Source organism: Dromiciops gliroides, chromosome 3 (genome assembly GCF_019393635.1).
Source record: "Dromiciops gliroides isolate mDroGli1 chromosome 3, mDroGli1.pri, whole genome shotgun sequence".
NCBI lineage: Eukaryota > Metazoa > Chordata > Mammalia > Microbiotheria > Microbiotheriidae > Dromiciops > Dromiciops gliroides.
In genome coordinates, this window is record NC_057863.1 from 244,019,751 (window position 1) to 244,045,711 (window position 25,961).

Below are 25,961 nucleotides of genomic sequence, written 5' to 3' on the forward strand. Positions count from 1 at the left end.
AATAAGAATTGTATCCTTTCTCATTTAAATGTAACCTAAGGAAAATAACAAAAACAATGAAATAAAGTGATAGAGGAAGTTTGCAAATGATTTTCTATCACATAATAGAATTAATCATCTTTCATTTTAGGAAAATGACTCTAGCATTGTACCTATCACTCTCTGCAATTTACAGTCTTAGAGAGCTTGCTAGATTACTCCGGGATTAAGTGATTTGCTAAGAATCACACAGCTAGTATTCATCCTAGGCACAGGTCTTCCAGGCTTCAAGGCCAGCCACTGAAACATTGCTGCCTCTCTTGAGGAGTTGACAGATAGCTTAAACAACCAAACCAACAAGTATCATATGAGTAGCTTTGTATCCAGCAGCAAAATTAATGAATATTTAATGCAGCAGCCTCAGCCTTAAGGGTCAAAAGGCCTAAAGACTGCAGTGTAACTCCTCAAACCCATTCTTAACCTTCCTGGGCTAAAACAGTTTATCCTTCACATGAACTCAACCAATGGAAAGCCATGCTATCTGAAAGAAGTTTGTAAGGAGGTAGATGTAGATCCTTAGAACAAAGGAAGGCAATTTCCAGGTCTGCGTGCATCATGGTGCAGCTGTGGAGACCTACAAGTGAAGAAAGCCCTCAGTGTTAGATAAGTACCATACATAAGTACGATGTTACTAACTTGCCCTCAGATGTCAACTGGAAACTAAACCTCTCTGGAATTCTCTCCTCCTTATTTTCGCCTCCTGGCTTCCTGGGCTTCCATCAAGTCTCAGCTAAATCTTACCTTCTACAAGAAGAATCCCCCTTAATGTTAGTTCCTTCCCAATGTTGAGTATGATGAATGTATTCTGTATATATGCTATCTATACATATTTATTTGCATGTAGCCTCCCCCATTAGACTGTGAGTTCCTTGAGAACAGAGACTGTTCTTCAGTCTTTGTGTTTATTTGCTTATTTTGCTTTTCTTGTATCTCTAGGACTTAAACACACAATGCCAGGTATACAATAGGTACTATGTTCTTAAATGCTTAGATAAAATAATACTATGTACAAATTGCTAACAGATCTTTCTTATACTTAAAAAAAACACTGTAGATGATCATGTTAGTCCAACAATGCAGCAAAAAGTAGAAAAAGGCAAATTGCTGGTGATCAGTGTTTAAAAATAGACCCATAGAGAACTGTGCTTGTTTGTTTAATGAAGAGTCAAGAATTTTAATTTCTGCTGTAGCCATACAGGAGAAGCTTTACTCAAGTAGCTATTGTCTCTACATAAAAACTAGAGGGTGGGGGAATCTACTGATTCTAAATTCAAGTTGCTCAGACACAGACTAGATGAGAATGATCTAATTTATCTCTGTAGCATGATATGGTCAATCAGAGCCATTCATTTCCTTGGCACATAATGTTTAAATCTTAGAAAGGGAAAAAAATTAAAGGGAGGGGAAGAAAGAAAAAAAGGGAGGAAGATAAGGGAAAAGGACAAGGTAGAAATCTGAATCCTAAAAAGAAAAATGAAGCCTCTACCCCCTAAAATGTGCTTTTATTGACTAAATTGACTAAATAGTTGGCAGCTTTTGTGTTTCTAAGTGAACACACAGAGACAGCTCTGATATAAACATCTTTGCATAGCTGTAAAGAATAAATCATTTTTGAGTGCTCCTAAAGATACTAGTTGGTATTAGAATTATAAGTTTATTTTTAAAAAGCAAATGCTTGCCTAGTCAGAACTACATTAATGTTCTCTTTGATCACTCCTTTCATTTTGGCTAATGAAAGAGAATGCTATAGTATGGAAGAATCAGTATGTGTCAGAGTTCACCTAAATAGCAAGGGAATGCCAAATGAAGGCATAAAGCATCCACATTTCAATATTGTAAATAAAGGGTGGGGAATAAATAAGGAGGAAGAATTGAAGGCTACTCCTTAAGTAACAAAAAGTGAACTGATATGAAAGGAGTCATCCAGCGTAATATAAAAAGTCCTAGGTTCTACCTAGGTCCATTCAACTCAGTTCAATTCAACAGTCCCAACATTTAAAGCCCTTCACAACCTGCCCCCAATACATATTTTTAGCCTTGTTACACCCTATTACTCTTCATGCACTCTAAGGTGCAGCCAAACTAGCCTTCTTAGTGTTCTTCAATACACTGGACTCCATCTCCCATTTCCAAGTCTTTGCACTACTTAGCCCTATGCCTGGCATACTCTCCTTCCTCCCCTACCTCTGCCTCTCAGAATCCCAGTTTCCACTGGGGCTCTACTCAAGCACTGCCTTCTACATTAAGCCTTCTCTCTCCCTTCCAACCTATTCCCCACCTGCTAGGCTCTAGCCTTCCCCCTAAAATTCATCTTCTGTTTTGTATACACTTTATATGTACATGTTTTCTCTGTTTGCTGAATAATTTCATTTTTGTTTTTGTATGCTCAGTGCCTGGTGCCGACCCTTAATAAATACTTGTTGACTGGTTAAGATTACAAAGAGAGAAAGGAGGGAGAAGGGAGTCCCTTGACTGGAGAAGCTTCCTGTCAGTCTCAGTTTCCTTATCTGCAAACTGGATTGGGCTAGATAAAGGTTTTTTCAGTTCTGAAATTCTTTTCTCATTTACTCTATGAACTCTTATATTAGGGGTAAAGTCTATAACTACCCCCAATGGAATACTGTAGCTTTATTTATAAGATGGAAATAAAATAACTGGAAAGCCCAAACTGAACATTTATTTTTTTAAAAAAGAGCAATCAACAGTATGTTAAAGTAACAAATTGACAACAAAGATGACATTAGTCTAGAAGATAATTCAATTTAACAAATAATAAGTATATAGTATGTGGAAGGCACTTGCTAAAGAACCCAATGAAAAGAGAGGGTGCACACATCACCACTATTATTTAAAAAGACATCCCAGCAGGGAATATGTTCTTCCTTTGCTGGGGCTCATCCACTATAAGGAACACGGTATGGCATCCTCCCACTCCCTGCTACAAACAGCAAACGAAGAAAGGTCAGTTAAGAAGAAAGTTCTTCCTGAGCATACTGGGTGTTATGCAAGTAAGAGATGGCAGTCATGGGTCTTAGTTCAATAAACTTCACAGCAACAGGAACACATTGGAACAGGAGAGGCATCCACATTATTTATGCATCCTCTCTGATAAACCCAGTGTTGCAGGAAAATGGTTTGAAGTGGAAATCAAGGGAACAACCTGGCCGATGTCTAAATGGTTAGCTACCCTGAGGTTAGGATATTTTCCTCTCTCAGGTGCTATCTGCTGTTTCACAGAGGGTTCTTTATTTAGAAGAAAATGAAAATCAAGGCAGCAGGAAGTTAGGGAGAGTACAATTAATTCTGCTGATGTAGGTTAATGGATCCTGAAAGGAAAGTAGACACCTTTTATTGGCATACTAATTCAATCTATCCTGGAGTCTAGAGCCTGTTCACCATACTTCCAGCAGCCTAGGCAGTGAGAAATACCTTGGGGGGGAATGGGGGTAGGGGAGACAGCAAAAATGACCAAGTGCTATAACATTCTCTTTGATTTGCCTGGGAAACCAATTTAAATTTGGGATTATTAACAATCTGCCTGTCTTCCCCCTTAAGAACTGTAGTAAAACAAGCTTTAATTATATCCCTGAAATCAGCTATATTTGAGGATTCAAAATCAAAAAGCATTTATCTACCAGTATAATAAGTTATGATTTGACATTTTATCCATCCCAAGGACTACAGCTAAAATTCCACATTAATTAATGCTGTAGTTGCCAAGGAAGATTGGCAGAGAATTCCTATGCCAAGGGTGGGAGTCAACAAGAAAAAAAAGGAAGGACAAAAGGGCCAAATAGTCCACCTTTAAAAAAATACTTCACAGACATAATCATGGAGCTGAAAGGAACCAGGTAGTCTGAAACCTTCATGTTAAAGATAAGAGAATAGAACCCAGAGAAGGCAAAATGATTAGCTGTTAAACTCTGAGCAAGTCGGTGGCATCCATTCCTCTATCTCACCCCCCAGGCCAAGTAGCCCAGGAATTCCATACTATGTTTCTATCTTAGGACAAAAAATAAATAAATGTTTATTTTTAAATTGGGGGAACCCAAACACTAAAATGACCTTGGTGTTTTTTTAAAGTACTGGCCAAGAACCATTGCAACAAATATTATTAAAACAAAATGACCAAAAATATTTCCAAGACCTAGTTGATGGCCTGCTTATTTTAATCATAATTGATTAGGAGAGTCCTCTGTAATAAAAGCAATCAACCAAACCAATTATGTTTGCTGACCATGAACTTTAATATGGTACTAAACTTTCTGAGGAACATGATGAAGTAAGACATGGTCTCTGTTATCAAGGAAATTATAACCTAATAGGATATATCATATATGATACATATCTCATTTTCTTGCTTCCATCACAGAATTATTCCCTGGTTCCAATGTGCTATGTATAACAAATTAAAATTTTATTCCTAGTTTTAATGGAAAGAACATTGAATTTGGTATCTCGATCTTGGCCTGGCTACATCACTTGTCTGACCTTCAGCAAGTTAATTCATTTCCCTGGAACTTAGTTTATTCATCTATTTTGACTAGAATACTTATAATATCCTTTTAAACTCTAGATTATGATACTGGTGGTTCTTTATTACTGCTGGCTACTAGGTGCTACATTATAAACCCTGCTTTTGGGAAGGGAGAGGGGAGGAATCAGAGTTATAAACCCTACACACACACACACACACACACACACACACACACACACACACACACGCACACCTCCACCACTCCCTCTACTGCTTAGAGATAAAGGGGAGGTATTCTCTTGAGTTCCAGGGTATAAGAACTCAACTCATATGCATCAGGTGGTACCCTTTGCCCATAAGAAAATCGTAAACAAGAAGTCTTCTAATAAAGCCACACAAAGCTATATTCATAAACTATGATCCCCCCCCCCCCCAATTGCCATGATGCATGGTAAACACTAAAATAATGCAATTTTCTTTTAAGGACTGAACATTTAAAAAGATGGCCCTAGAAATCCTTGTCCAGCGTACAAATGTTATAAACTATACCTGAACACATTATTCATACTATGCTAGTGACTGAGTGAATAGCTCCCATTTATGCCAGTTCAACACTAATAAGCATGTTCATGATTCTCAGCATGTACAAGTCCTTCAGAGAAAAAGCAAAAGCAATGAGGTCATTGAAATTTAAGGACAAAAGAAAAATTTTCCTCCCCTGAAATAAATGGGAGACACAAAGTAGTAACAAATTAGCTATTTTTTTTTCAGACCTAAAGGGAAATACTCTTTCCATACTACCCTACATAGCCCCTCCAAGGCTTTCCAAACCCCAGGGAAATACAACGATACAATAAATTGTCATCTTGTACTCAAGCTGTCTTACACCGTGATGGACATATCTTTAAAATCAAATATTTTGCCTCTGTTAAGAAAGCAAGTGGTATGAAAACACTATTAATTTAACCTTTCTAGGCTTCTGATCCCTTAAAGTTCTAGCATTCTATTATACTAAGAGAAGCTCATCTAATTTTTCTAATCTCTCTCTAATTTGATAGTCCCCCAGAGATTCTGTGATTCTTTTTGCAACACTGATAAAACCAAGGACCACTTCTTTATCTTAAGCCATTTCTTCATCTGATTTGTACAGCAAGTAAGAAACAGCATTGTCATGTAACAATCCAACTGAAGATGGCAAATAGGTACATTGGTTCCCCTTTAATTAACGTCTAAGATACAGACAAGAGGCATAAGACACAAGCTTAGAATTCCATTTTGTTGTGTTTTTTTTTAATTATCATCTTTACTCACAGGTGGTACTAGGAAAAATGTTAAATGTTTCTCAAAAAAATTTATTCCAAATTTCTTAAGACAAAATCTGACAGCTTATGACAAGCAAAGACACATTTTCTACAAGAACGAGTTTCAATAAACTGCTAAAAAAAAATCATGAATTTATCAGCTTCCCTTCTGCTGACTTATGCAGGCACCTGGAAGCAGCTGAATTTCCTTCCACTTCCCAAATAAAATATCCTAAATACTACATATATGGAAGGTAGGAAACCAAGCTACCTATTCCTCTACCACAGCTCTCACTACTTTACCTTTGTAAAAGAGGATCTCTGCAATGCCATAAGCTCAACTACTCTCTAGGGTGTGAAAATGAATTAAATTTAAAAAGAGAGTGAGAGAGAAAGGCAGGGCAAACAATAGATTGCTCTGTAATTATAGAGCTATAACCAGCAAATACATGGGTGTTAGACTTCTTGCTATAAAATTCCGCACCTGGTTGCCACATTACACATTAAAGCCTCAATGCCAGATGCTAGGCAGTTCAGGTAATTCCAAGTACAATATAAAAAAGGTACCGTATTTATAAAACAACCTAAAGTATTATGTAGAATTCTGGATTTTTTAGGGCTCCAACTAGAAAGAGAATGCATGCCTTAAAACAACTTTCATGGGTAATTTCAGCACTATAAATGTAACTAACAAAAGCAAATACTAATGTGAAAGTAAGAATGCCAATTCATCCTTAACCCCACTTGTGTCTAATTTTGTTCTGTAACATACTATGCCTCTGAGCTATTTATTAGGATAAAGGTAAAGGCTGTGTTAAAGTGTTAAAATCTGATGACTCACACTCTGTGAATTTACATAGAAGCATATTTCAGTTTTACACATGCTAAGTCTCTGAAGAGGCTTTAGAGGGGGAAGGGGCCTTACAAATGTCTGGGATATAGAATCTCCATCATGGAGACAATAGACTATCTTTTGTGTCAGCACTGATTTCTACAATTGCTAGAAACACAACATTGATTATAACAGCTCCACCTATCACTATAAATAGTTTGCATAGTTAAAACTTAACATCTATAGTCATACTGTGCAATGATGCAAAACATTTCTATCATGGCATGCAAGATTAAGAAAGACTACGCACACACTTCTTTTTTTTTCCATCAAAAACACCTATATGACATTATGGCCTGCTAAAGAAGTTAAGGTTTAATTTAGAGAATGCTGAGAGACATCAAAGACAGGGTAACTGTGAATATAAAACTGAAAATAATACAGTCCAGTAAATCAAAGTCATTGTTTACAAGCTTAAAAAAACAACAAAGAAAACCCAGTTCAGCATTTTCCAAACTGTATAAAACAGAACCCTCTTTGCATAAGAATTCTGAATTTCCACGTTAATGTTTTTCCTGCAATTTACTAAATATGAAATTATGCATCTATTTTAACATCCTTATTATATTCAAGTTTTCCAAGATTAAAATGAACTTCTCTATTTTGCCTCAAAATTTCCCCACCATCTCTCTTTATATAGAAGCACAGAATACCCCCAGAACAGCATGTACAGATTTTTATCAATATCTCTGAAGCCCTAAAATGTTCTATGGACAAATTAGCTTGGGAAATACTGCCCTAGTTTATTTTTTCTGGGTAGAAATGGAAATATTCCTAAGAGCTCAGTAAATGGTAATTTCTTAAACTGTTTATGGTAGATTTTTACATTTTTTTGTATTCATAACTACAGGCATTTTAAAGTCTGAGCATCTTAGCCTCTCAAGGTTGGGGTAAAGTGGAGGAAGTGCATTGTCATATATCAAGCAAGATATAAAGTCAATACATCATGGAATCATAGACATTGGACCCGGAAGGGGCCTTGGAGATCTGGTCCAGAGGTGTCAAAAACATAGCTACTGGGCAGCAAGGAATCAGCTTAAAATGTAATTGGAAGACATTTGACAAAATAAATAAAAATATTATAAAACACGGATAACATTACATTTTTAAATTAAGTCAGTATGCAACCTGCAGGATTATGTACAATTTAGTGGGCCCCATTTCTATTTGAGTTTGACATCACTATTCTTAAATTTTTTTTTTCAGGCAATGGTGGTTAAGTGACTTGCCCAGGGTCACACAGATAGTAAGTGTCAAGTGTCTGAGGCCAGATCCAAACTCAGGGACTCCTGAATCCAGGGCCGGTGCTTTAACCACTGCGCCATCTAGCTGCCCCCGACATCACTATTCTAATCCAATGCTGTTGTTCTACAGATGAAGAAATAGAGGCTCAAAGAAGTTTTTAAAATTTGCTCAAAACCACTTAATTATTTAGTAGCATGACCAGGATTAAAAGCTGGATTTCCTCTTGTTAGAGTATCTATGCAACCGGCATGGTGCAATACAGAAATAGTACAAGACAAGACTGTCCCTGCCAACAAGGAACTCACCATTTATCTGGACATGCATATTATATATGTTTGGTGAAGAAGATAGCAAGCAGTATATAAGTATGTTAACTGTGTAGTACAGGCAAAGAATAAGATGATTTGGTATATATTATCTTACTCATTATGGAGGTGGGTAAGCCTAGGAAGAATTAAGCCCTAAAACTCAGGTATCTCAGATCCCAACGTCATAAAGTCATATTGGAACTGGAAGAGACTTTAAAGATCACCCAGAGAGACTTTTGCATTTTACAGATGAGGAAATGGAGATTCAGAAAGGTGGACCCAGGAAAAAGTGGCCTGCTGAAGTTTCCCAGACAGATGGGGGCCAACATATGATCTTAAATTACTAAAGAAAAGTTGGTTCTCACAATTCATAGGCCAGTGCTCTTTCCACTATAACACCCTCCAGTGCTGTTTCCAGAAGGCTGTATATACTCAGTTACAGATCATTGGGCTTCATGTGTCAGAATGAAGTGAATGCAATTAATTAGCGGGCATAGTGGGGATAGCTGATGCAAAACCCCAATTTCAGGTAGCCTTCTATATTAAAATCCAGTTATTTATCAAATTAGGATTCATAATTTTAAAATCAGAGGCACTTTGAAATGCTTCTGGAAAACTTAGATGATTACCAGCATTCAGACCATAAGGAGCATAGTCTTGGTTTGTTGTGGCTTTTTTTTTAAAAAGGAAACTGAGACTCCATCTCTCTATTAGAATGTAATACCTGTGGGACAGCTAGGTGGCGCAGTGGATAGAGCACTGGCCCTGTAGTCAGGAGTACCTGAGTTCAAATCCGGCCTCAGACACTTAACACTTACTAGCTGTGTGACCCTGGGCAAGTCACTTAACCCCAATTGCCTCACTAAAAAAAAAAAAAGTAATACCTGTGAGGGCAAAAACTATTCAGTTCTATATTTGTATCCCTATTGTGTACCTAACACAATATCTAGAACATAGTAGGTCATTAATAAATGCTTGTTGGTTGATTGATTCCACCACAATAAGATTGTCTAAAAGAGAACATTATACAAAAAAGGCCACCAGGTTAGCTTCCCAGGGTACAATTTTAAATAATGCCCATAAAGAATCTCTAGGTAATAAGTCTGCTAAAAATGAGGTGTCACCAGGTACATTTTATCTCTTTTAACCCCATATGGCATTAACATTCTCCAGAATCTATCAATGAACTCTACAGTTAAAGAAACCCACCTGCAGAACTTCACGAGCAAAGATATATGGCAAAGGTTAGTGGCCAAAGTTGCTAGTACCTAACCACGGTCTTAACCATTTTAAGATTACTGGGCTTGGAGAAACCTAGAAGGACTTGAATGAACTGATGATGAGTGAGATGAGCAGAACTAGAAGAACATTATACACAGTATCATCAACATTATGTGTTGATCAACTGTGATACACTAGATTCTTCTCACCAATCCAACAGTACAAGAAAATTCCAAAGGACTCATGATGGAAAAGGCTCTCCAAATCCAGAAAAAAAAGAAACTGTGGAATATGGATGCTGAGTGGACCATACTATCTCTTTTGTTTTTGGTGCTGTTATTTTTCTGTTTTGAGGTTTTTCCTATTTGCTCTGATTCTTCTCTTATAACATGACTAATGCAGAAATGTTTAATGTTATCATGTATATATAACCTATATCAGATTACCTGCTGTCTAGGGGAGGAGGAAGGGGAGGGAGGGAGAAAATTTTGAAATTTGAAATCTTATATAAACAAATGTTGAAAACTTTAAAAAAAAGATTACTCGGCTTTGTACTAAAAATATGGTAGGATTTCAGTCTTCTTCTTGACCAAATCATGATAATAACAGTTTATATACACATAATCCTTTACCATTATAAAGTACACTCACAAAAAAACAACACACATACACACACAATCAATCACCCCTATTTTAAAGATGTACATAGGGTTACGTACCTAAGAAGTTGCACCTTCAAACCCATGTTTTAGGAATACAGATTCAGATTTAGAATTGAAAGGGACCTTAGAGGCTCTCTAGTCCAACTCTCTCAATGAAGTAACTAAGGTCAACAGAGGTTAAATTACTTGCTCAAACTCAAACAAGAAAAGAGCATGGATTTGAAGTCAGGACCTCTGACCAACATTCTTTGGATTCTAAGACCAGTGCTTTTTCCCATCATTCCATGCTAAGTGCTTTTTTTTTGGTTTGGTTTGGTTTTTGGGTTTTTTTGGTGGGGCAATGAAGGTTAAGTGACTTGCCCAGGGTCACACAGCTAGCAAGTGTCAAGTGTCTGGGGCCGAATTTGAACTTAGGTCCTCCTGAATCCAGGGCTTTATCCACTGAGCTACTTAGCTGCCCCCCATGCTAAGTGCTTTTACTCCAATACAGAGAATAATGATGTTTCAGCATTTTATTTTACTATATACCTTTTAAAAATCTCTATTAAGGAATGATGAGGAGCTATAAATTTTCTTACAACTTTTCAGGTAAATATGTATTCTCAGATTGTCTTTGTTTTTAGTTATAAACACATAGTTTAAGTTTAATTACAGAAACTGGTACCATCCTGTACCAGCAAAAATAATCAAGTCCATTTGTATTATTCTGTTTTTCAATATACAACTGGAATACAAAGTTAAATCAACTGTTTCTTTCTAATGCTTTCTTTTTTATAATTATTTTTATAATTTTGTGATTTTTTGTTTACATAGCAAAGCCCCTTCTGAACTATCATCTCCATGACAGTAGGGACCCCATCTGGTATAAGCTATGCATCTCCCACAGAATTTATTACAGTCTGCTACACACAATAGGAACTTCTCAAATGCTTGGTGAATTGCATTTAAAATTTTCCTGGAACAACAACAACTTTAGGCTCCTAGAATTGCTACTTGTTTGTTACAGGGGCTAATTTGCTCAGGTACTACCAATGATTCCTGCTAATACTAGTTAGCCTTCTCCTTTCTTCTACTATAGCAGAAAACTTCCTAATGCTTTCTAATTCCATTTATTTCTAAAATTTTCAAGGCCAAATGTCCTGTTTCAACTGATACACCATCATTCAACTCAGTTAAGAGAATAAGAGGAAAATATTAACAACTAAAATATCCATGGTATTTAAGTTCATGAATACACAATATTTTTAAACAGAATCTTTTTAAAAGATGCTTACCAAAAGTAGCCCAAGGGCTTTGTTGCTGATTTTCTATATATCCATCAAAGTAATATAATTGTTATACATATTAATTACAGAGGACAGAACAAGTTTTGTTCTGTCCAACAAGAAAAAAAATTTCAAAGAGAAAAACTACCATTATATTGGCAACAACAACCCTAAGTAAATGAGAAGCATGAGTCCTCCCTTTCTCTAATGAACATTAAAGACAGAACCAAAACCCTTTTAGTAAATGAAGAAACTCCATCATTACTTACTCTAACCAAAGTCTGACACTTGACATTTCCATTTCTGACCATGATAAACAACCTAGGTTACCAGTCACGACTCTCTTCCAATCCCAGGCTCTTAGGGCTTAACAGTTAGGATAACAAGTTGCTTTTATTGTATAGCCTAAAAATCAAAAGTCATAATATAATTAAACTACATTTTCAAAATGTCCAACAGAGCTAGCTTTAGTCATTGCTACACAAACTTATCATCTAAGTTAATGAAAGAGGCAGGAAATTTTGTCTCTGCCAGGATAGCTCGCTAGAGGGGAAATGGCCTATTAAGTTGTTCAGGTTTTATGAGGTGCTCGTCTGGATTTTTTTTTTTAAAGAAAGGAGAAGATAAAGAGTCTAGCTGGAGCTTCCCTTAAAACTTCCTGGCCACTAGGATTCTGTCACTGAAGGGAGGGAGGGCATAGAAAAGCAATTTGGTTCTAACGTTGTAACAAAATGAAAGCTACTTCATACATTATGTCAATTTACATAAAATGTCTTTTACATGTAAACTTACAAAAGAATATTATGAAATTATATATACATGTAACCAAGCCCACTAAGAGATGATTATAGGGACAATCTGGTTGTCTATCAGGCTGAAAAGCTCAACCACAGCTAACTCTCTCCACCCTCCATGAACATAAAGACAATTTCCTTTTGGCTAGGTTTACAGAACCAAGTAATTTCCAGGACACCACTATTTCTGCCTCTTGGCCTCACCAATCTACTCACAACTTTGTGTCTCTGAATTAGAGGCTGGCTCTTTGTTATACACAGTAACAACAATATTGTAAGATGAAGAACTGTGAATAACTTAGCTATTCTCAGCAATACAACGATCCAAGACAATCCCAAAGGACTCTTGATGAAGCATGCCTCCAGAGAAAGAACTAATATTGACTGAATCCAGTCTGAAGCATACAATTTTTCACTTTTTTCTTTCATTCTTTTTTTAATTCAAGTGTTCTTGTACAAAATGACTAATGTGAAAATGTTTTATATGATTGCATATGTATGAACTATATTGCATTGCTTATCTTAGGGAGAAGGGAGGGGATGAAAGGAGGAACAGAAATTTGAAAAAAATTAAATATTAAAATATTGTTTTAATATTTAGGGGAAAATCATATATACATGTATATATATATACAAAAATTAAGGGGCTCTTCATTTGGGGACTGTGGACTTTTTTAATACTTTGATAACTGCTTTTCATATGATTGATTTCCTTTGTGTTTCTATGTGTTTTATTTTAGGCATTTAAAAACATTATTCTGAAACAGCATCCCCAGACTGACAAATAGGTTCATGAAACAATAAAAGTTAAGAACCCCTGCTCAAAAAGAATGACTCCCTCTCTTTGGTTCAGGCTTCCAAGAATGTCCATTTAAGTAGGGTGCCCAGGCCAGCCACGTCCCATTCCTCTGCAGGCTGCACTCAGAACTTCCTGTTATGCCTACAGGATTACATTTGTCTACCCTGTCCTCTCTTCAGCTCCCCTTTATCTGTTTCTCCCATTAGAATACAAGCTTGTTGAGGGCAGGGACTGTCTTTCTTTCAACTTATTTGTATTCCCAGTGTTTAATACAGTCCTTGGCCCATAGTAAGAACTTAGTAAATGCTCATTTGACTGACAGAATGGACTGACAGTCCCTACAGCTATTTCCCAAAAGTAAAGTCACACTCTTTTAGAAGAAGTATGTCACTATGTCCCTTTACTTCTTTGGGGATGGGGATATAAAATGAGGAGTTTAGAACTGATAATCCCCACAGCTTCTCCCAGTTCTATAATGTTACAATTCTAGTAACATTTCTGCTCTCTTCTGCATATTCCACCCTGCAGCGTTCCAGAAGCACTCAGTTATCTTGCCACCACCCACTGTACAAAAATACCCAGCTCAAACTTTTACTGGCAAAGTTTGAGTACTTGATATTAATGATCCAACTTACTGCCTGTACCATACAACATCAAAACATGTTGCAGTGCATGGCAAACTAGCTAACCTCACAGGGACCTGCCTGCTCAGAACATACATAAAATCCATTTCCTTGGCTCCCATCACAGTCTAACTTTACCCAGGACCCTTGGTGCTACTTTACAGCCCTCTGTGGAGATTTTATATCACATACTTCCTGATCACAGTCATTTATCATGTCACCTCAGAGTGAGAATGAGAAATGAAAAATGGAAGGAAGCAAATAGGGGGCCTGGAAAAGCAATATACCCTAAGTCAAGTTTCTTGGATAAGGTATAAAAGAATCAGTGATTCCCACAATTATGACAAGGTGGTGTGTTTTTTTAATTCATGTGGTTTTTTTCTTTTCATAGCATACAAGTTTAGCCTTCCCATGAACAGAACTCTATTTCCCCCCCCATTCATTATTCTATTTAATTTAGTAAAACCTATTGCTTTCTAGGAATATAGTTTTTCCATAAAAAAATTTTTGGTATTCATGTTAGCTCTGAAGGAAGGGCTACTACATTCTTTTGCTTGTGATCTTGTCTTCCTATGTATGATTAAGCATGGCTTGCTCTAATGCTAATTAAACTATTCAAGAAGCTTGATATGGCACGTGTGGGAGCTCCAAACTTCATTCATGTTTAGACCCTAACATCTTTTTTCACACTCCAAATTTGTTCTGGTGTCCAGCATGGTAGTCTTGTCAGTCGTCCCATAGATATGCTTTCACATTCACTGAAGAAGTATGCTATTTGAGTAGTAGAATTTAACTGCTTTCAAATCTGTGTGATTTGCTGGCTTGGGCTACATGTAGTATTTCTTTTGTACAGTCTGATGGAAAACACCTCACTCTTTTTCAGTACTGTGTTTAGTCCTGAATACTGTCCTATAATCTATTATCTCATTTTGGTCATTTGTTTCATAAAGTATGGAATCAATGTTTGCCACCAAAAATCAGACCAATTTCTACCTCTAATCTCTCACCAACTAACTTTCTACTTACTTCTAAAATATACCACTATCTTAATAGTTCAATTCTAGCCCATACCCAAAGTCAAAGGGAATACATTGGCTAAAAGGGGAGCAATGTCATAGAACCATACAAATGCATTTGCTCACAAACACACAACTATTTAGTAAGAGATAAAAATTTGAATTTTCTTCTTCCTTGAACATTACATGTGATCAAGGATGTCCCTCTGAAGGCAGGAGAGATGACAAAAGTCAAGACTCTTTAAACAAGGAGGCCCTAAATTTAGATTAGGCTATGCTTGAGCCAAACTGTAGGTGATGGGGAGAGTAAAGGGCACCTGATCATGAAGTCAAAATATTCCATTTGTAGAGCCCATACTACACCTATTATTCTTTATCTTAACTTACTCTTTCCATTGGCTTATTTCAACCACAATGAAAGCACATCATATCCTTCCACCTTTATAAGTCTGAAGGTGGACCCAACTGCTCCCCTCAGTTACACATGACCTGTTAAAAGGAATAGGCATCAATTCATCTACACATGATCAATTGTATAGGGATCCAAAAGTCAGAAGTAATTTATAAGATTTTTGCCAATAAATTACAAACCAGGAAGAACAAGGAAAAGCAAATAGCATGAATGTTTAACTGTGGATTAACCAGTTATGGATCAGCCAATAATAAACAATATGTGTGTGTATACATATACACACATACATGCTTTAAGGGGACTATATAAGATTAGAAGCTCTTCAATGGGGAAACAAAATTGAGGAGACAAGTACTGAAGGTAAGAAGGTAAAAACATGGCATGAGTTCAGTTCAATGAAAAACTGATTTTTTTAAAAGTTTAAAATTTTTTTGGGGGGGAATATGATGGGACCTTCACCTGTCAAAACTGGAAAGGAATCTCCTCTACCCCACCCCCATAAAACCCCATAAACTAATAAAACATATTTAAGAAGATTCCTAGGATAAAAAGGAATTATTGTCTCAGATTATAATAAGGCTCTGTGTTCATAACAAAATCATCTTCTGGAGGTAATATGATATAACAAAGCAGAAAGTACACTGGTTTTGGAGCCAAAGAGCCCAGGGTTCAAGTATTGCCTTCTGCCATTTATTAACCATATGATCTTGGACAAGTACTGGACCTCTCAACCTCAGTCCCTCATCTATAAAATAAGGGTAATAATATGTGCTTGACCTATTTCACTCTGGTTGTGTTGAAAGTAGACCCTGTAAATCTTGAAATTCTCCATAAAAGTCATTCTGTATTTCTACTTATGATATTCAGATGATATTTATATGGTTTTATAAGTCATTCTAATTTCAGAAGAACTGTACTTTTAAAAATATACAATGATCACAATTCCTATTGCTATAGTTATGGAGTTTATTAAGTATTAAAGGAAATAATAAAGCAGCATGACTTTTACTTCTTCCCTTCTATTAACAGCTTCCCTCCCCACTTCTATATTGCCATAAAATAACTTCAGAGATGTCATCTGGAGAGAAAGATCATTTTTTAAATCAAAATCAATGACAATGGGGGCAGCTAGGTGGCGCAGTGGATAGAGCACCGGCCCTGGAGTCAGGAGTACCTGAGTTCAAATCCGACCTCAGACACTTAACACTTACTAGCTGTGTGACCTTAGGCAAGTCACTTGACCCCAATTGCCTCACTAAAAAAAAAAAATAAATAAATTTAAAAAATCAATGACAATGGGGGGAAATGCACTATTTTAGTCTAAACTAACAAGACTCTTGTCCATGTTAATTCTTACTTAAATTATTTTTCATTCCTTTGACAGGCTGCAGGAAATAAAGGGTTGATTTACAGGGCAGCTTTAGGCAGGGTTCCTTGAAGAGATGACAATTTCTGTATTCCTGGAAAGACAGATGGGTCTTCTACCTCCAAGGCTTCTTTCTGTAATGTTTACCACTCGGCAGTACAACCCTGCTGAGGAGTTAAATGGTTGAATAATCACATCTCTTTTGATTTCCTATAAAACCATATAGCATGGGATTTGGAAGCTGAGAGGTTCTGGCAAGTCAAGAAGTGTTTCATCCTGTACTGGAGAACTAAGTGTGTAGAAGAAAGCTTCCACACACCTAGACCAGAGAATTTCCTTATAGCCCAATCAAGGGGGAAAGTGTCCGAAGTAACCCAACAAGTTTCCTACAACCTTTGGTAGTATGCCACAAATCAGCTAAATATTTTTATAGGGAATATACAATAACTCTACCTTTTAAAAAGTAATAATTATTTAACATGCGTGGTTTTTTTCTTTCCCTACCCTGCCAAGACGTAAGGAAATGCTCTTTCCCTTTCCCCCACCAAAAGACATTACAATTTTTTTTTAATGATTGTACATCGTGGCCTAATTAGCTCCATCATTTTCCATATAACTTTCCTTGATCCCTTCCCTTTACTACCAAATCGAGAGCAAGTCCTCCCTCCCTTGACTTCTTAAAACCCTTTGTACTTCCTGCCCTTTAGCACTGTCTTTATCTATACCCATGTTTTATTTCATCTTCATTTCTGTCTCATTTGATCTAAAAGATTTTAAACTTATGGAGGGCAGGGGCAGTGTTTTATTCATCTTCATATTTCTCATCACACCCACCCTAGTGCAAAACTTAATAAGCTCTCTGTTTATTTAATTGAAATGAAGTAACACTGATCGACTGAGTGCCATCCACCACCCTCCCTTCCTAAAATGTTAAGATATACTGAAGTTTAATAAGCTGTCCTGTACCTTTTTTTTTTTTAAGTTTGTCCTGTACCATTTTAAAGCACACTTCATCTACTGTCACATCTGGCTTCAAAAAGGGTGGTGGTGACAGGATTATTTTTAAATAGACCGCCCCACATTCCTGCAGGAAAGAAATAAAAACTACTGCCAGAAGAGTCGAGCATGCATGTTCGAGAAGGAAAAAAAAAGTTTCCAGTGTCCTGGAGGGTTGGAGAATGTCTTTACAAACCAGGAAATCACACCCGACTTCCACATCCCCCAAGTACCAGCACTCCTGGAAACAGCAGGCCAACCACACTAATTCAAGAACAACAGTGACCAACCGAGAGGAGGGAAAGTTAAAAGTCCTGCAGGTTACTGGGCTGCCTCTTGCTACTTCTTTGTTGGCACTAGGAGACCTCACAGCTGGTGCACTCAAGGGCACAAATTAACACTCTCCCACCGCGAGAGCTAACAGCGCAAGTGGCTCCTAAGTATGTGCTTTTCCCCCCACAGCCGTCCCCTCTAACCTTAGACTCCCCTACTGTGCCCCCTCTAAATCCCTTTCTCTTCCCTCCAGCCCCTCCCCTTTTCTTCTGCCTTAGGCATTTCTCAATAGTCTCCCAAAGTCCAGAGCATCCCGCCTGTCCCGTGGCCCGACTCTACAAAAAGCAGGTCCTCCTCCCCGAACTCCAGGCTACTATTGCTGCTGCTGCTATTTGGGCCGCCGCCCTCCCGGTTCGAACCCGCTAGCTAACTAGCCAGTCCGCCCGCCTGCCCCAAGCAAGCAGGGTGAGTGGCGCGAGGGGAAGGGGGTGGAGATAGAGAAAGAGGAAAGGGTAGAGCTGCAGGACAGCAGCAAACAGAGAAGAGGAGGAGGAGGAGGTGAGTGAGGGCCCTGATACTTAAGATGACACAGGAGAGACGGTGGGAGTGGGGGTGGGGGTGGGGGGCGGCGGCGGCGACCGGCCCAGTTCTTCCTCTTCCCCCGCCTCCCCCTGCATAAGCCAAGCAGCCGCAGTGGCTCCGGCGCTAAATTCCAGCCTGGTGCAAGGACTGAGACCCACATGAGAGCACCAGCGTGCACGCACACGCGCACACACACGCGCATAAACACACACACAGAGTGGGTCTCTATCTCGTGCGCCCTCCAGAACTGGGGCGATGGGGGCTTGCAAGGAGGCTTGTCTGGAGCCCGGGGCGCGGAGCTGACACACGGGCGGGCAGCGGGGTCAGTGCAGGGCAGAGCACCAGAGCAAAAGAGGGCGGGCCGACCGACAGTCCGGGCATCGCGGTCAGTCGGGAGCTGCCAGAGGAGCCCAAACGTGCAAAGCGAGCGCGAGGCCGGAGCCGCTCCCGGCGCTGCACGGGCACCGTCTCCATTAGGCAGCGGCCGCAGGAGCACCAGTCACCCCCAACCCCCTTCTTCCTTCCTTCCCTTCCCGATTCCTCTCCACCCGCCAGGCCCCAGCCAAGGAGGAGGCCGACAAGGGCAAGGGGCGGCCGGTTGACGAACCCCCTCCCCCAGTCCCCTTTCCAGCCCCTGCGCCCACCCCCGCGGCCCCTTACCTTCTGGCTTTATTTGGGCTTCCGTCTGGCCGTGGGCTGTGCAGTAAGTCCGGTGAGGAATCAGGGCTTTCTCCTCGGGCTCATTCCTGCCCCAGCGCTCGCTTCCTTCCCTCCTTCGCTCCCCGCCTGCCCGGGCTTGCTCGCTTTCTTCTCTACCCCCCCCACTCCCCTCCCTTCCCGCCACCCCTCCCCTTTTCCTCCACCTCCTCCCTTCTCCCGACCGCCCGCGTCTGCCTGCCTATTCGGCGGGTGCTGCTCCACTCCTCATGCCAGCGGCAGGCAGCGGAGTCTCCTCCCCAGGCGCCCCCCGCCCCCTTTTCTTTCCCTTCTTCCCCCCCTCGCTCCCTCCCCGCAGCCCGTGGGCTCTCGTTCCCTCTCCTCCTCTCCCGGGCTAGCAGGAGGAGGAGGAGGAGGCGGCGGCGGCGGCGGCGGCAGACACACAAGAGCCCTATTGTATTATTGACACCGCTGGCTCCCACGCTCCGCCTCTTCCCTTTCCCTCCCTGCCAGCAACACTCTCCCTCATTGACTGGCTTCGGCCGCGGAGCTCCCCTCTCTTCCTGCCAGCTGCTCCGAAAGGAAGAGCTCCGGCTAAGGCGTGGGGAGCCCTCTTTTGCCGCCTCCCCCTACTCCGTCCTCTACCTGCCGCTGCGGCTGCCCCGGAGTCGCCACCCCCCAGCCTCCCCCTGCCTCCCCCTGCCTCCCCCTGCCTCCCCCTGCCTCCCGTCCGCTTCTCTCCTTCCCACATGCAGACATACATGCCAAGCGGCGAAGTAAGTACCTCCTCCTCGGGCGCCGCCACTCACACGCAAGGCATCCTGAACTTTTCCGCGCACCCACTCGGCCGTACCAGACCGTGCCACAGCCGCTGCCGCCGCCGCCTTCACCTTCCAGTTTTGACACTGGCACCTCTCCGCCTCCGCGCCTCCCCCACCCTCCCGAGGAGGGGGTCTACACTTGCAGACGCCCCGCTCTGCTCCCTTCCAGGTAGGTCATTTCTCGGATCCTGCACCCTCCTCCTAGGCTCAGGCTATATCTTCTTTGTTTGAAAGGGGGGCGGGTTAAGGAGGGGAGGGCTGGTACCAGAGAACAGATGGAATAGGAAAAAGGAGGGAGGGGGGAACCACCTGTTTTGTTACCTAATCCGGAAAGCTGGGTTTTCGTTAATGAGGCTTCTGTCTCAGACACATCATCCCTTTTAATCACTGATGAGCTAGGTGGTCACTGCTTTAATTGGATGTAATAACAAATAGAGCCAAAGTGGCTCTTAACGGAATACATTTATTAGAACCTGAGTCCCAGTGACATATAACAGCGTTTAAGTGATGGAACGCCAGATCTATCTTCTTAGAAATAAGTCCTTTAAGATCATAATTAACTCGTGTAGTACTTTTCACTGGTATAATTAAATATAATAGACCCTCTTGGTCCATTAAAAATCAAAATGCAAATTCTCTACGTTAAATGGTTAGAAGTATATTCCCTACAGATGGAAAGTATTAACCTAAAGTACTCAGGTCATGAATTTTTGTCAGTTTTCTTAAGAAGATCCCTTCATGAAACAGACATGAATAAGGTCCAAAAAGAGAAGAAAGTCAGTAGCCAACATATTGTTTCACTTGAGAATCAAGAAGTTGAAATTGGGAATTGAAAAAAATCTAACTTCTCTTTACCCTTTTTAAGAACCTAGCCTGGCATAAAGGAAAGAGCACAAAACGTGGAGGCAGAGTAACCGGATTCACATCTCAGCTCTTGACATACCTGTCACTTATGTGACCTTGGGGAAGTCATTTAGCCTTTCTCACCTGTAAAATGATGGCATTTGCCTAAGTTTCTTTCTAACCAACTCTAAATTGATTTTCTCATGTTTTCTGTAACACTTTGTGTTTGAACTGTCGAGATCAAGAAAGACTTCATGAGAGCAGTGGCGCCTGAGGTGTGCCTTTCAGAAAGGAAAAGATTCTGGCAGCCCGAGTTGTTGAGGTGAGATGATTCCAGGAGGACAACTGGTAGAAAAGCAAAGAGATGGGAAAAATTAGGGGGGAAAATCAGGGAATGACTAAAATGTAGTCCATGAAAGGGACTAGTAAACCTCTGCCTAAGCTCCTTTAACGATTAATAGACACTATGAACAAATATACCAATATGGCCCTTGATTTTAACATATATATATTTGCGTGTGTTAAAATATATAGTTTATATATATATATATATATAACTAAACTTTGATGTGACACATCAGACAAACTACATACATTTCTCCTCAAAACAATCATATAGCAAAACATGAAAGAGGGATGGTGACTGATAATACATAATACTACTGTATTTGGCCAGAGGCTTTTAAATTTAAATGTGTTTAATTGTGTCAGTTTTGTTTTCCTCACTCCACATCATTTTCATACAGATCTTTGCATGACCCTTGTAATATCAGCCAAAAAGCTAAAGTAATCTTGGACTACATTAAGAGAAGAACCTATATAAATAAAGCTGGGAATACTGTGATTGGAAATTGCAGAGGTGAATTTAGGCGTGATTTAAGGAAAAACTTCCTGGCAATTAAAGCTATGCAAGAATGGAATGTGCTGCCTCAGAAGACAGTGGTTTCCCCTCAGTAGAGATCTTTTGGCAAAAGACTGGATGGCCACATGGCTGGGATTTTGTAAAGGGAATTCTTGTTCAGGTACACATTGCCTTGGATGATCTCTTCGGTCCCTTCCAATTTGCAGAGTCCATCATTCTCATATGTTTGTCTATGAAGTAGGTAGCACAGTGAACCCAAGATGGATTATTGACAAGGTTTTTAACTTCATGTCCTCTGTTAGTACAATGTAGGAATTAGAGCTGGAAGAGACCTTAAAGATGACATACTAAAACCTTCATTGTTTTGAAGATAAAGGGAACTGAAGCCCAGAGGAGTTAAATGACTTTACTCAGTTTACACAGCTAGTAAAGTAGCAGCTGATTTGGGCAGCTATGAGGTCCAGTGGATAGAGGGAGAGACCTGGAGTCAGGAGGATCTGAGTCCAAATCCAGTCTCACACACTAGCTGTGCGACCCTGGGGCAAGTCACTTAATCCTATTTCCTCAGTTTCCTCACGTATAAAATGAGCTGGAGAAGGAAATGGCAAACCACTTCAGTATCTTTGCCAAGAAAACCCCAGATGGGATCATGAAGTGTCAGACAACTGAACAACACAGTAGCAATGCTAGGATTTGAACCCAGATCATCTATCCAAATCCAGTGCTTTTTCTTCTCCACAGTGGTTCTAACATGGGCCCAAATGTTCAATTTTTCTTTTTCCTCGGAATTCCCTCCTTTCTCAACCACAAACACATCAAATGAACACAGAAGGTAACTGGTAAAGTTTGTTATGACACAGGTCAACAGTATCTCATCTTTTCCTCCTGTCTGCTCTCTGAATAGTTACCAATGAAAACAACCTGTGCACCTGTATTAGCAACTATGATAGTAAATAGATATTTATAGTATTTTGCATTTTTTCCTTGTATCAGAAGTTAATGTTTAGGTCTCAAGTTGCACTAAAACAAACATGTATGCCCAGAATTTTACCACCATGATTATATCATTCACTATTCTAATAATAACCACAAAAATATTCTCAAAGAGAACTCTGAAATCAACTTTGATTTTTTAATTTTAAAAGTTAGCATATGCATATATCAATGACCCATAGTTGAGAAAACGGGTCAAATGATCACAGATGTAAGAAAGTCTCATTCTTTATAAAGGCATAAGGTGAGTTAAAATAACATTCAAATGGCTTTTGGTATTAGTGTTAAACATAAAAGTGTTTATATATGTATGCATATGTGCATATATGTATATATATATATATGGTACTTAGTACAATGTAGGCAATGTCTGTTGAATGAATGTACTTGTGGTTGTTCTATTTTATCCTTTTCTTGGTATATCACTTTAAAATATCAATTATAAAATCCACATGAGTTTTGGAGACAGCTTAATCAGCATGCTTAATTTTAGGATTTCATTTGGCAATATGTTTATAGTCTATATTTATTTTGGGGATTTCAATGGTTTGAAGGGTCCTGCTGCCTCCATCTAAAGAGTAGAAATGAAGATAGCTCACTTAATTGGTTTTGAGGTTTTTAAAAAAGAAATTCCTGACTGAAGGGTGGCAGGTAAGAATAACAGTGGATATCTACAGATGTCTCTGTGTTACATTTAATAACAAGAAAATAAGAATTAGTAACTGATATAAGGATTATAAAGTATTTTACATATATCATCACAAGTAGTCTTCACAATAATCCTTTGGTGTAAGCAGTATTATTATCCCCATTTTACGGGTAAGAAAACTGAGTGACAGAAAAGATAGATAATTTGCCCACTGCTTCACAGCTCTTAAGAGCTTAAGTGGCAGTGGCAGAATTTGATCCCTGGACTATCGCCAGTCCAAGTACTGCTACCATTTTTCATTAAGCCTCACTGTTAAAGTGTTTACTTCCCATAAAAAGCTGGTCATCCATTTCCCTTGCCAAGATCTCATCTTCCACAGTGCATATTCAGGCACAGTTATACACATGTAAATATTCTTGATGTTCTTCTTTTATGCTACGAGAATGTTCATACCTATCAAACTAAAGTGTCCTGATGTTGGAATACAAGTGAAATGAACATACTGTGTCATTATCAATCAATAAATATTTATTAAGCACCTACTATGCACTGGGCACTGTGCTAAGTGCTGGGTATACAAAAAATGGTAAAAGCACACATGCAAACAATCATTCATCAACCTATACATGTAATTAGACTCATTGTCAATTCTAGAGTCACTAGGGCTGGAAGAAGCTTCATTTTACCTTTATTACCCAGTCACATGAAGAAAACAAAGCATTGCTGACAGAAGGCTGATAACATTCCTAGATCAGTCCTGTGCCAGATGTTGTTGCTATGGATGAGTAATATTGATCATCTAACTCTTCTTGGAATCTTTTGTGTGGTTTATTTTCCTTGCTGAGCTGTTTTCACTGTTAGTAGTGGAAAGAAAAAAACACCACACATCAAATTGGAGAATATAGGAGAAGTTAAGAAATGTCTTATCCAGAAATTTACCAAAGACTGTGGTATTGGAGAATAAATACTCTGTCAGTTTCGAGAGAGATTTGCTCACCCTAGCAGTAAGAATTATTTAAGTTACTACCAAATGATTTTTTTTTTGCATTAATTTCTACTCTTCTTCATTTGTACAATACTACTAGTAGTAGCAGCTAACATTTATAAAACCCTTTAAAGTTTGTAAATGTAGGTGGGTGGGTGGGTGAGTGGATGGATGGATGATATATATATATATATATATATATATGTAAAGCTATATCCATGTAATTAATGTGTATGTATATGTGTGTGGTGCTTTACAAACCTTAAAGGACTCTATATGTTATTATTTAAAATAATATAATTTCATATAGATATATAATCTCATTTGTCTCTCATTACACTCATTAACAGTGGCAGCTAGGTGGTCCAGTGGATAGAGCACCAGACCTGGACTCAGGAAGACCTGAATTCAAATTTTCCTCCAGCTCTCAGTAGCTATGTGACCCTGATCAAGTTATTATTTAACCCTGTTTGTCTCCGTTTATTTATAAAATGAAATGGAGAAGAAAATGGCAAACCACTATAGTATCTTTGCCAAGAAAACCCCCAAATGGGGTAACTAAGAGATGGACATGACTGACAAATGACTGAACAACACACCCAGTGAGGAACTCTTCTGCTCATTTTACAGATGAAGAAACTGAAGCTTAGAGATGTTAAATGACTTGCCAAGGTCACATAGATAGTAAGTAACCAAGGCTGAATTTGAATCTGGGTCTTCTAGACTCCAAGTCCATCATGCTATCAACTACACTGCTCTAGCTGTAAGAATTGGCACAACAGGACTCTATGCAACAGTGTATGTACTGAATCCCTTGGGGGAAGAGGGAGAATCTGACTCTTCTCCATTGCTCTAATAAACTCCATACATCAGTCCTGCATCTTAGAAAATATTTGCCAGGACAGAGTAATAATACACACCTCTTTAGTTATAGTGGAAAGAATTTGGTCCTACCTGCCTACTTTCAAAACAGCTCAGTAATGATCTCTTCTAGGAGGCATTCCTCAATTGATTCTTGCTTCTAGAGTATATTGGCACCTGGTGAGTTAAGGGCAACATTTAGAGTTTTGATGAAATTAGTACGTTCAATAGAACCATTTTGTAGCATGTTTGTACACTCAAAGTCATATAGGTAGTGAGTTTGCCTTTATTCATTTTCCAATCAAGGCCAACTCTTCATGACCCCATTTGGGGTTTTCTTGACAGAGTTACTGGAGTGGTTTGTCATTTTCTCCTCCAGCTCACTTTGCAGATAACGAACTAAGGCAAACAGGCTGAAGTGACTTGCCCACCGTGAAACAGCTATTATGTGTCTGAGGCTGAATTTGAACACAGGAAGATGAGTCTTCTTGACTCCAGCCCCTACTCTTTATCCACTGCGCCACCTAGTGCCCAAGTCAATTTGTATGCCAGTCTATAAATGTTACAGGGAAGATAAAGTGCTTGATTTGGATTCAGGAAGACCTGGGTTCAGACTACATCTCTGACACTTACTAGCTATGTGACCATGGGCAAGTAATTTAATTTTTCTGGGTCTCAGTTTCATCATTTTTAAATGGGGATAATACTGTCTGTAGTTTTTGCCTCAGAGAGGTGTTCTGAAGCTCAAATGACAATATTTTGTAAACTTTAAAGTGTTATATAAATGTCAGTTATTAATGTACTCCTTAATGAGAACCAGCATGTCATATTAGTTAAATCTAGCCTCAAAGCCATTAAAGACCAGAATTCAAGTTTCTTCTCTGACACTTGGTTGTATGACCCTGGACTCAGAGCTCTAGGCATTTCCCTTACAACTGGAAGTAGCAGAGAAGGTGCTAACCTGCATCTGTAGATGGGAGTTTGCTCTACTGATGACATCACAGGTCCAATCTATATCC

General features: G+C 39.2%; 1 protein-coding gene across 2 annotated transcripts in view; it reads right to left on the minus strand.

The window, feature by feature from the left end:
- JADE3 (jade family PHD finger 3) overlaps window positions 1-19,076 on the minus strand; it is a 208,109-nt gene extending 189,033 nt beyond the window's left edge. For both annotated transcript variants that reach the window (XM_043997752.1, XM_043997751.1), the window contains exon 1: window positions 18,932-19,076. The gene's annotated coding sequence lies outside the window, so the exon portion shown is untranslated. The remainder of the gene's footprint in view (window positions 1-18,931) is intronic.
- Window positions 19,077-25,961: the final 6,885 nt, after the last annotated feature.